This window comes from Oncorhynchus gorbuscha, unplaced genomic scaffold (genome assembly GCF_021184085.1).
Source record: "Oncorhynchus gorbuscha isolate QuinsamMale2020 ecotype Even-year unplaced genomic scaffold, OgorEven_v1.0 Un_scaffold_1898, whole genome shotgun sequence".
Lineage (NCBI taxonomy): Eukaryota > Metazoa > Chordata > Actinopteri > Salmoniformes > Salmonidae > Oncorhynchus > Oncorhynchus gorbuscha.
In genome coordinates, this window is record NW_025746549.1 from 62501 (window position 1) to 75620 (window position 13120).

Sequence of the window (13120 nt, forward strand, 5' to 3'; positions counted from 1 at the left end):
GGCTCTGGTCAAAAGTAGTGTACTATATAGGGAATAGGGCTCTGGTCAAAAGTAGTGTACTATATAGGGAATAGGGCTCTGGTCAAAAGTAGTGCACTATATAGGGAATAGGGCTCTGGTCAAAAGTAGTGTACTATATAGGGAATAGGGCTCTGGTCTAAAGTAGTGCACTATATAGGGAATAGGGCTCTGGTCAAAAGTAGTGTACTATATAGGGAATAGGGCCCTGGTCTATAGTAGTGCACTATATAGGGAATAGGGCTCTGGTCAAAAGTAGTGCACTATATAGGGAATAGGGCTCTGGTCAAAAGTAGGGCACTATATAGGGAATAGGGCTCTGGTCTAAAGTAGTGCACTGTATAGGGAATAGGGCTCTGGTCAAAAGTAGTGTACTATATAGTGAATAGGGTTCTGGTCTAAAGTAGTGCACTGTATAGGGAATAGGGCCCTGGTCAAAAGTAGGGCACCACAAAAGGTAGTAGGGTGCCATTTAGGACTCAACCTTTTTTCCTGGGCCTCCAGGCAACTCCTAGCCAAAACACGTCTGCAAAACAGACTCGGTGACGACTGTTGCTGACGTCCAAATTAGTGAGCCGTCACTCAGAGAGTAATGAAGCTTTGCAGTTCTTTTGGAGGGCACTCAGAGTTATTCTGCCACACGGTAAGATGGTATTCGGTCACCGTGTCGAAGCGATTCCTTCATAGGATTCTCATTTGACCTTTATTGTACAACTGTATAATGGTATTCTGTCTCAAAGAAAATTCCTCCATAGATTGTTTTGGGTCAGACGCCATTGAATGTCCATTCCAGGTCTAATATTGGAAACACACCTGTGATTATCCAGTTTCCAAGGGTGGCAGTGTGTGTTTGGTCTCCAAGCAATGCTCTTTGGAGTCTAATCTCTCCTCTTAACGGGCCAATTCGGGTGAGGGTGATGACAGGTGACGGACAGGGAGTGCCACAGGGATCAATGTTGGGGTCAATTCTGTTCTCAGTTCAGTCAACTTATTTTGACTGAATTGTAAAACTGAAGTGATGCAGGATTCTCAATCCTTTACGATGCAGGATTCTCATTCCTTTACGATGCAGGATTCTCATTCCTTTACGATGCAGGATTCTCATTCCTTTACGATGCAGGATTCTCATTCCTTTACGATGCAGGATTCTCAACCTCAGTGATAGCAAGTTGTTTGCTTCTCCAACATGGTCCTGTTGGTGTTTAAAATGGGGCTTGTTTATAGACCTCTTTCTGAAACACTACAGGTGAGAAAGAGAGTATTTTCCTTTTCTCTCTATCGTTGTCTTTTGTGCTCTCTGTTCTGATCTGCGCTGAGACCTCATAATGAATACAAATCAACCATCCATTTAAACCTAATGAACCACTCCTGTCCCTGGCAGGATAAAGGTGTTTATAAAACATATTTGGGTTGCTGTCTGCTGCACTGCAAAGGCTGTGTCTCCACCAACACGCCTCTTCTTCTGTCCTTGTTTGCTGCTCAAAAGCAGTACAACATATTTCATTCATTCATTAGCTTCACCTTTATTTAACCAGGTAGGCTAGTTGAGAACACCTTTATTTAACCAGGTAGGCTAGTTGAGAACACCTTTATTTAACCAGGTAGGCTAGTTGAGAACACCTTTATTTAACCAGGTAGGCTAGTTGAGAACACCTTTATTTAACCAGGTAGGCTAGTTGAGAACACCTTTATTTAACCAGGTAGGCTAGTTGAGAACACCTTTATTTAACCAGGTAGTCTAGTTGAGAACACCTTTATTTAACCAGGTAGTCTAGTTGAGAACACCTTTATTTAACCAGGTAGGCTAGTTGAGAACACCTTTATTTAACCAGGTAGGCTAGTTGAGAACACCTTTATTTAACCAGGTAGGCTAGTTGAGAACACCTTTATTTAACCAGGTAGGCTAGTTGAGAACACCTTTATTTAACCAGGTAGGCTAGTTGAGAACACCTTTATTTAACCAGGTAGGCTAGTTGAGAACACCTTTATTTAACCAGGTAGGCTAGTTGAGAACACCTTTATTTAACCAGGTAGTCTAGTTGAGAACACCTTTATTTAACCAGGTAGTCTAGTTGAGAACACCTTTATTTAACCAGGTAGGCTAGTTGAGAACACCTTTATTTAACCAGGTAGGCTAGTTGAGAACACCCTTATTTAACCAGGTAGGCTAGTTGAGAACACCTTTATTTAACCAGGTAGGCTAGTTGAGAACACCTTTATTTAACCAGGTAGGCTAGTTGAGAACACCTTTATTTAACCAGGTAGGCTAGTTGAGAACACCTTTATTTAACCAGGTAGGCTAGTTGAGAACACCTTTATTTAACCAGGTAGGCTAGTTGAGAACACCTTTATTTAACCAGGTAGGCTAGTTGAGAACACCTTTATTTAACCAGGTAGGCTAGTTGAGAACACCTTTATTTAACCAGGTAGGCTAGTTGAGAACACCTTTATTTAACCAGGTAGGCTAGTTGAGAACACCTTTATTTAACCAGGTAGGCTAGTTGAGAACACCTTTATTTAACCAGGTAGGCTAGTTGAGAACACCTTTATTTAACCAGGTAGGCTAGTTGAGAACACCTTTATTTAACCAGGTAGGCTAGTTGAGAACACCTTTATTTAACCAGGTAGTCTAGTTGAGAACACCTTTATTTAACCAGGTAGTCTAGTTGAGAACACCTTTATTTAACCAGGTAGGCTAGTTGAGAACACCTTTATTTAACCAGGTAGGCTAGTTGAGAACACCTTTATTTAACCAGGTAGGCTAGTTGAGAACACCTTTATTTAACCAGGTAGTCTAGTTGAGAACACCTTTATTTAACCAGGTAGTCTAGTTGAGAACACCTTTATTTAACCAGGTAGGCTAGTTGAGAACACCTTTATTTAACCAGGTAGGCTTGTTGAGAACACCTTTATTTAACCAGGTAGGCTAGTTGAGAACACCTTTATTTAACCAGGTAGGCTAGTTGAGAACACCTTTATTTAACCAGGTAGGCTAGTTGAGAACACCTTTATTTGACCAGGTAGGCTAGTTGAGAACACCTTTATTTAACCAGGTAGGCTAGTTGAGAACACCTTTATTTAACCAGGTAGGCTAGTTGAGAACACCTTTATTTAACCAGGTAGGCTAGTTGAGAACACCTTTATTTAACCAGGTAGGCTAGTTGAGAACACCTTTATTTAACCAGGTAGGCTAGTTGAGAACACCTTTATTTAACCAGGTAGGCTAGTTGAGAACACCTTTATTTAACCAGGTAGGCTAGTTGAGAACACCTTTATTTAACCAGGTAGGCTAGTTGAGAACACCTTTATTTAACCAGGTAGGCTAGTTGAGAACACCTTTATTTAACCAGGTAGGCTAGTTGAGAACACCTTTATTTAACCAGGTAGGCTAGTTGAGAACACCTTTATTTAACCAGGTAGGCTAGTTGAGAACACCTTTATTTAACCAGGTAGGCTAGTTGAGAACACCTTTATTTAACCAGGTAGGCTAGTTGAGAACACCTTTATTTAACCAGGTAGGCTAGTTGAGAACACCTTTATTTAACCAGGTAGGCTAGTTGAGAACACCTTTATTTAACCAGGTAGGCTAGTTGAGAACACCTTTATTTAACCAGGTAGGCTAGTTGAGAACACCTTTATTTAACCAGGTAGGCTAGTTGAGAACACCTTTATTTAACCAGGTAGGCTAGTTGAGAACACCTTTATTTAACCAGGTAGGCTAGTTGAGAACACCTTTATTTAACCAGGTAGGCTAGTTGAGAACACCTTTATTTAACCAGGTAGGCTAGTTGAGAACACCTTTATTTAACCAGGTAGGCTAGTTGAGAACACCTTTATTTAACCAGGTAGGCTAGTTGAGAACACCTTTATTTAACCAGGTAGGCTAGTTGAGAACACCTTTATTTAACCAGGTAGGCTAGTTGAGAACAAGTTCTCATTTGCAACTGCGATCTGGCCAAGATAAAGACTGAAATGCAGTTCGACACAAACAACAAACAATTACACATGGAATAAACAAATATACAATCAATAATACAGTAGGAAAATCTATATATAGCGTGTGCAAATGAGGTCGGATAAGAGAGGTAAGGCAATAAATATAGAAAATAGGGTGCTATTTGGTACGCAACTTCTGGCCGTTTGCCAGGATTCTCATTCTATTACGATGCAGGATTCTCATTCCTTTACGATGCAGGATTCTCATTCTATTACGATGCAGGATTGTCATTCCTTTATGATACAGGATTCTCATTCCTTTATGATGCAGGATTCTCATTCTATTACGATGCAGGATTCTCATTCCTTTACGATGCAGGATTCTCATTCTATTACGATGCAGGATTGTCATTCCTTTATGATGCAGGATTCTCATTCCTTTACGATGCAGTATTCTCATTCTATTACGATGCAGGATTCTCATTCCTTTACGATGCAGGATTCTCATTCCTTCACGATGCAGGATTCTCATTCCTTTATGATGTAGGATTCTTATTCCTTTACGATGCAGGATTCTCAATCCTTTATGAAGCAGGATTCCCATTCCTTTATGATGCAGGATTCTCAATCCTTTATGATGCAGGATTCCCATTCCTTTATGATGCAGGATTCTCATTCCTTTATGATGCAGGATTCTCATTCCTTTATGATGCAGGATTCTCATTCCTTTGTGATGCAGGATTCTCAGATACATGGTCTCCACGTTTCCTTTGTTTCAGACAGCATCAGATACATGGTCTCCACGTTTCCTTTGTTTCAGACAGCATCAGATAACATGGTCTACACATTTCCTTCGCACGGACGATTTCTCTGGTGAGATTCAGCCACTTGCGAATTATCCGAAAATGATGAAAACACAGAGAGACGAAAGAGAACTTATTTTATAATTGTTATTTTTTTTATTGATCAAATATTTTTTGGGGGGGAGGCTTGGCTTCCTTTAGCATCCGCTATTTGCTATTCCCCCATCCGTTTCCATCAATAACACTGTCGTAAGTCTACACAGTTACCTCTGACTGTTTGATGTACGTTGCTTGATAAATCTCCTAGAGAACAATAAATACAGAAATAGGGCTGAATAGTAACGGATTAAAGGCTTTAGCAGAGTAAAGAGGAACAGAAAAGGTTGCCTCTTGTGATCTTCATTTACATTTACATGTTCCACTACCGCTATAACCCTCTATATCTCCTCCAGTGAGATCATATCAAGGAGGGTTTTTTTGAAAGCTTCAGGACGTTTTCCATTTTGTTAAAAAATGAGCCCGTTGTTTTGTTTTTTTGTTGGTTGGGTGACATCAAAACATTGTGTGTGGTATTGTACACGCTTTCATCACTTCCCTCTCCTCAAACACGAGCTGTGTTCCGTGTTCCAGCCTGGTATCCACGGTGACAGCACATCCTTGTTTAGCACGCGTTGCTCATAGAGGAGTTCGCATAAATGTGCTGATGTCATAAAGACATCTGCTACACACACACATAACCACACACACACACACACACACACACACACACACACACACACACACACACACACACACACACACACACACACACACACACACACACACACACACACACACACACACACACACACACACACACACACACACACACACACACACACATAACCACACACACACACACACACACACACACACACACACACTGAACATGGAAACACACGGTTTACAGTATAGAATGTCTCTCCAAGGTGACTGAGCCCTCGGGATCAGTGGTCTTGTATGAGGGTGACTAGAGCTGCGTTGACAGACACGTTAATGTCCTGAGGTCTGTGAGAATTTCTCCAAGCTGTAAAGCCTTACAGAATCATGTTGCCACCACCTTTTATCAAAGGACTGTTAAAGGGGATGTGCGGCTGATTGGGGATTTATAAAGACTTTTCTTCAGCTACTGATCTGTTCGTCTCCGGAGGTCTGCTTATGTCGTTATTCAACAACATCCAATCGACACCTGTCGTCGCTCTGAGGCGTAAGAGTTCAGGAAGTGTAGATCCTGGAAAATGTCGAGACAATTCCCTGCACCCACGAGCAGAAAGCATGGCCGTGATCTCCTGCGTCGTCTACCTCCTGCCTACCTAACCTCTCACCTGTAACCCGAAGGACAGCTGTTGTCATGGCAACCGAACGGTAAACAACAGCAAAGTGGGACCTGAAGATCACTGCTGTGACAAAGGACCTATTCCCCCTAACCTATTCCCCCTAACTTATTCCCCCTAACCTATTCCCCCTAACTTATTCCCCCTAACCTATTCCCCCTAACCTATTCCCCCTAACTTATTCCCCCTAACCTATTCCCCTAACCTATTCCCCGAACCTATTCCCCTAACCTATTCCCCCTAACCTATTCCCCTAACCTATTCCCCCTAACCTATTCCCCCGAACCTATTCCCCCGAACCTATTCCCCCTAACCTATTCCCCCTAACTTATTCCCCCTAACTTATTCCCACTAACTCATTCTGTCATGTTTGTCATTTATTATCATGTCTTGTCCCTGTGCTCCCCATTCTATTCGTTTCCCTCTGCTGGTCTTATTTGGTTCTTTCCCTCTTTCTATCCCTCTCTCTCCCCCTCCCTCTCTCACTCTCTCGCTCTCTCTTCTCTCTATCGTTCCGTTCCTGCTCCCAGCTGTTCCTATTCCCCTAATCATCATTTAGTCTTCCCACACCTGTTCCCGATCCTTTCCCCTGATTAGAGTCCCTATTTATTCCTTTGTGTTCCGTTCCTGTCCCGTCGGTTCCTTGTTTAGTATTCACCGTGCTGTGATTGTGTTTCGCCCTGTCCTGTCGTGTTTTTTGCCTTCATCAGATGCTGCGTGTGAGCAGGTGTCTCTGTCAACTACGGCCTGCGCCTACCCGAAGCGACCTGCAGTCTGTGGCCGCTTCTCTTGTTATTCCCCTCTACAGACTAGAGGATTTCTGTTATTCCCTGTTTGGACTTGAATAAACTCTGTTTCTGTTAAGTCGCTTTTGGGTCCTCTATCACCTGCATGACAGAAGGAACCGACCAAGGAATGGACCCAGCGACTTCAGACGCTCGTTACACTGCCGTCGAGATCCAAGGAGCCATGCTCGGCAGACACGAGCAGGAATTGTCTGCTGCTCGCCATGCCGTGGAGAACCTGGCCGCTCAGGTTTCCGACCTCTCTGGACAGTTCCAGAGTCTACGGCTCGTGCCACCTGTTACTTCCTGGCCTGCCGAGCCTCCAGAACCTAGGGTTAATAACCCACCTTGCTACTCCGGGCAGCCCACTGAGTGCCGCTCCTTTCTCACGCAGTGTGAGATTGTGTTCTCTCTCCAACCCAACACATACTCTAGAGAGAGCTCGGGTTGCTTACGTCATTTCACTCCTTACTGGCCGGGCTCGAGAATGGGGCACAGCTATCTGGGAGGCAAGGGCTGATTGCTCTAACAAGTTCCAGAACTTTAAAGAGGAGATGATTCGGGTTTTTGACCGTTCAGTTTTTGGTGGGGAGGCTTCTAGGGCCCTGGCTTCCTTATGCCAAGGTGAACGGTCCATAACGGATTATTCTATTGAGTTTCGCACTCTTGCTGCCTCTAGTGAGTGGAACGAGCCGGCGCTGCTCGCTCGTTTTCTGGAGGGACTCCACGCAGTGGTTAAGGATGAGATTCTCTCCCGGGAGGTTCCTTCAGATGTGGACTCTTTGATTGCTCTCGCCATCCGCATAGAACGACGGGTAGATCTTCGTCACCGGGCTCGTGGAAGAGAGCTCGCATCAACGGTGTTTCCCTGCTCCGCATCGCAACCATCTCCCTCCTCTGGCTTTGAGACTGAGCCCATGCAGCTGGGAGGGATTCGCATCTCGACTAAGGAGAGGGAACGGAGGATCACCAACCGCCTGTGCCTCTATTGCGGAGTTGCTGGACATTTTGTTAATTCATGTCCAGTAAAAGCCAGAGCTCATCTGTAAGCGGAGGGCTACAGGTGAGCGCAACTACTCAAGTCTCTCCATCAAAATCCTGTACTACTTTGTCGGTCCATCTACGCTGGACCGGTTCGGGTGCTACATGTAGTGCCTTGATAGACTCTGGGGCTGAGGGTTGTTTCATGGACGAAGCATGGGTTCGGAAACATGACATTCCTTTCAGAGAGTTAGAGAAGCCTACGCCCATGTTCGCCTTAGATGGTAGTCATCTTCCCAGTATCAGATTTGAGACACTACCTTTAACCCTCACAGTATCTGGTAACCACAGTGAGACTATTTCTTTTTGATTTTCCGTTCACCGTTTACACCTGTTGTTTTGGGTCATCCCTGGCTAGTATGTCATAATCCTTCTATTAATTGGTCTAGTAATTCTATCCTATCCTGGAACGTTTCTTGTCATGTGAAGTGTTTAATGTCTGCCATCCCTCCCGTTTCTTCTGTCCCTACTTCTCAGGAGGAACCTGGCGATTTGACAGGAGTGCCGGAGGAATATCATGATCTGCGCACGGTCTTCAGTCGGTCCCGAGCCAACTCCCTTCCTCCTCACCGGTCGTATGATTGTAGTATTGATCTCCTTCCGGGGACCACTCCTCCTCGAGGTAGACTATACTCTCTGTCGGCTCCCGAACGTAAGGCTCTCGAGGATTATTTGTCTGTGTCTCTTGACGCCGGTACCATAGTGCCTTCTTCCTCTCCGGCCGGGGCGGGGTTCTTTTTGTTAAGAAGAAGGACGGTACTCTGCGCCCCTGCGTGGATTATCGAGGGCTGAATGACATAACGGTTAAGAATCGTTATCCGCTTCCCCTTATGTCATCAGCCTTCGAGATTCTGCAGGGAGCCAGGTGCTTTACTAAGTTGGACCTTCGTAACGCTTACCATCTCGTGCGCATCAGAGAGGGGGACGAGTGGAAAACGGCGTTTAACACTCCGTTAGGGCATTTTGAGTACCGGGTTCTGCCGTTCGGTCTCGCCAATGCGCCAGCTGTTTTTCAGGCATTAGTTAATGATGTTCTGAGAGACATGCTGAACATTTTTGTTTTTGTCTATCTTGACGATATCCTGATTTTTCTCCGTCACTCGAGATTCATGTTCAGCACGTTCGACGTGTTCTACAGCGCCTTTTAGAGAATTGTCTCTACGTAAAGGCTGAGAAGTGCTCTTTTCATGTCTCCTCCGTTACTTTTCTCGGTTCCGTTATTTCCGCTGAAGGCATTCAGATGGATTCCGCTAAGGTCCAAGCTGTCAGTGATTGGCCCGTTCCAAGGTCACGTGTCGAGTTGCAGCGCTTTTTAGGTTTCGCTAATTTCTATCGGCGTTTCATTCGTAATTTCGGTCAAGTTGCTGCCCCTCTCACAGCTCTTACTTCTGTCAAGACGTGTTTTAAGTGGTCCGGTTCCGCCCAGGGAGCTTTTGATCTTCTAAAAGAACGTTTTACGTCCGCTCCTATCCTCGTTACTCCTGACGTCACTAGACAATTCATTGTCGAGGTTGACGCTTCAGAGGTAGGCGTGGGAGCCATTCTATCCCAGCGCTTCCAGTCTGACGATAAGGTTCATCCTTGCGCTTATTTTTCTCATCGCCTGTCGCCATCTGAGCGCAACTATGATGTGGGTAACCGTGAACTGCTCGCCATCCGCTTAGCCCTAGGCGAATGGCGACAGTGGTTGGAGGGGGCGACCGTTCCTTTTGTCGTTTGGACAGACCATAAGAACCTTGAGTACATCCGTTCTGCCAAACGACTTAATGCCCGTCAAGCTCGTTGGGCGTTGTTTTTCGCTCGTTTCGAGTTTGTGATTTCTTACCGTCCGGGTAGCAAGAACACCAAGCCTGATGCCTTATCCCGTCTGTTTAGTTCTTCTGTGGCTTCTACTGATCCCGAGGGGATTCTTCCTTATGGGCGTGTTGTCGGGTTAACAGTCTGGGGAATTGAAAGACAGGTTAAGCAAGCACTCACGCACACTGCGTCGCCGCGCGCTTGTCCTAGTAACCTCCTTTTCGTTCCTGTTTCCACTCGTCTGGCTGTTCTTCAGTGGGCTCACTCTGCCAAGTTAGCTGGTCATCCCGGTGTTCGAGGCACTCTTGCGTCTATTCGCCAGCGCTTTTGGTGGCCGACTCAGGAGCGTGACACGCGCCGTTTCGTGGCTGCTTGTTCGGACTGCGCGCAGACTAAGTCGGGTAACTCTCCTCCTGCCGGTCGTCTCAGACCGCTCCCCATTCCTTCTCGACCATGGTCTCACATTGCCTTAGACTTCATTACCGGTCTGCCTTTGTCTGCGGGGAAGACTGTGATTCTGACGGTTGTCGATAGGTTCTCTAAGGCGGCACATTTCATTCCCCTCGCTAAACTTCCTTCCGCTAAGGAGACGGCACAAATCATTATTGAGAATGTATTCAGAATTCATGGCCTCCCGTTAGACGCCGTTTCAGACAGAGGCCCGCAATTCACGTCACAGTTTTGGAGGGAGTTCTGTCGTTTGATTGGTGCGTCCGTCAGTCTCTCTTCCGGGTTTCATCCCCAGTCTAACGGTCAAGCAGAGAGGGCCAATCAGACGATTGGTCGCATACTACGCAGCCTTTCTTTCAGAAACCCTGCGTCTTGGGCAGAACAGCTCCCTGGGCAGAATACGCTCTGGTCGCTTCCTTCGTCTGCTACCGGGTTATCTCCGTTTCAGAGTAGTCTGGGTTACCAGCCTCCTCTGTTCTCATCCCAGCTTGCCGAGTCCAGCGTTCCCTCCGCTCAAGCGTTTGTCCAACGTTGTGAGCGCACCTGGAGGAGGGTGAGGTCTGCACTTTGCCGTTACAGGGCACAGACGGTGAGAGCCGCCAATAAACGCAGGATTAAGAGTCCAAGGTATTGTTGCGGCCAGAGAGTGTGGCTTTCCACTCGCAACCTTCCTCTTACGACAGCTTCTCGTAAGTTGACTCCATGTTCATTGGTCCGTTCCGTGTCTCCCAGGTCGTCAATCCTGTCGCTGTGCGACTGCTTCTTCCGCGACATCTTCGTCGCGTCCATCCTGTCTTCCATGTCTCCTGTGTTAAGCCCTTTCTTCGCACCCCCGTTCGTCTTCCCTCCCCCCTCCCGTCCTTGTCGAGAGCGCACCTATTTACAAGGTACATAAGATCATGGACATGCGTTCTCGGGGACGGGGTCACCAATACTTAGTGGATTGGGAGGGTTACGGTCCTGAGGAGAGGAGTTGGGTTCCGTCTCGGGACGTGCTGGACCGTTCACTCATCGATGATTTCCTCCGTTGCCGCCAGGATTCCTCCTCGAGTGCGCCAGGAGGCGCTCGGTGAGTGGGGGTACTGTCATGTTTGTCATTTATTATCATGTCTTGTCCCTGTGCTCCCCATTCTATTCGTTTCCCTCTGCTGGTCTTATTTGGTTCTTTCCCTCTTTCTATCCCTCTCTCTCCCCCTCCCTCTCTCACTCTCTCGCTCTCTCTTCTCTCTATCGTTCCGTTCCTGCTCCCAGCTGTTCCTATTCCCCTAATCATCATTTAGTCTTCCCACACCTGTTCCCGATCCTTTCCCCTGATTAGAGTCCCTATTTATTCCTTTGTGTTCCGTTCCTGTCCCGTCGGTTCCTTGTTTAGTATTCACCGTGCTGTGATTGTGTTTCGCCCTGTCCTGTTGTGTTTTTTGCCTTCATCAGATGCTGCGTGTGAGCAGGTGTCTCTGTCAACTACGGCCTGCGCCTACCCGAAGCGACCTGCAGTCTGTGGCCGCTTCTCTTGTTATTCCCCTCTACAGACTAGAGGATTTCTGTTATTCCCTGTTTGGACTTGAATAAACTCTGTTTCTGTTAAGTCGCTTTTGGGTCCTCTATCACCTGCATGACACATTCCCCCTAACTTATTCTCCCTAACTTATTCTCCCTAACTTATTCTCCCTAACTCATTCCCCCTAACTCATTCTCCCTAACTTATTCTCCCTAACTTATTCTCCCTAACTTATTCTCCCTAACTTATTCTCCCTAACTCATTCCCCCTAACTTATTCCCCCTAACTCATTCTCCCTAACTTATTCTCCCTAACTCATTCCCCCTAATTTATTCTCCCTAACTTATTCTCCCTAACTCATTCTCCCTAACTTATTCTCCCTAACTCATTCCCCCTAACTCATTCCCCCTAACCTATTCCCCCTAACCTATTCCCCCTAACCTATTCCCCCTAACTTATTCCCCCTAACCTATTCCCCCTAACCTATTCCCCCTAACCTATTCCCCCTAACTTATTCCCCTAACCTATTCCCCCTAACCTATTCCACCGAACCTATTCCCCCTAACCTATTCCCCCTAACCTATTCCCCCTAACCTATTCCCCCTAACCTATTCCCCCGAACCTATTCCCCCTAACCTATTCCCCCGAACCTATTCCCCCTAACTTATTCTCCCTAACTTATTCCCCCTAACTTATTCCAACTAACTTATTCCCCTAACTAATTCTCCCTAACTCATTCTCCCTAACTTATTCTCCCTAACTCATTCCCCCTAACTTATTCCCCCTAACTCATTCTCCCTAACTTATTCTCCCTAACTCATTCCCCCTAACTTATTCTCCCTAACTTATTCTCCCTAACTTATTCTCCCTAACTCATTCCCCCTAACTCATTCTCCCTAACTCATTCTCCCTAACCTATTCCCCCTAACCTATTCCCCCTAACCTATTCCCCCTAACCTATTCCCCCGAACCTATTCCCCCTAACCTATTCCCCCTAACCTATTCCCCCGAACCTATTCCCCCTAACTTATTCTCCCTAACTCATTCCCCCTAACTTATTCCCCCTAACTCATTCTCCCTAACTTATTCTCCCTAACTCATTCCCCCTAACTCATTCTCCCTAACTTATTCTCCCTAACTCATTCTCCCTAACTCATTCTCCCTAACTCATTCCCCCTAACTTATTCCCCCTAACTTATTCTCCCTAACTTATTCTCCCTAACTTATTCTCCCTAACTTATTCTCCCTAACTTATTCCCCCTAACTCATTCCCCCTAACTCATTCTCCCTAACTAGTTCTCCCTAACTTGTTCCCCCTAACTTATTCCCCCTAACTCATTCTACCTAACTTATTCCCCCTAACTTATTCCCCCTAACTTATTCTTCTGTCATGCTCATACTGTTTCCACCATTGTCTGG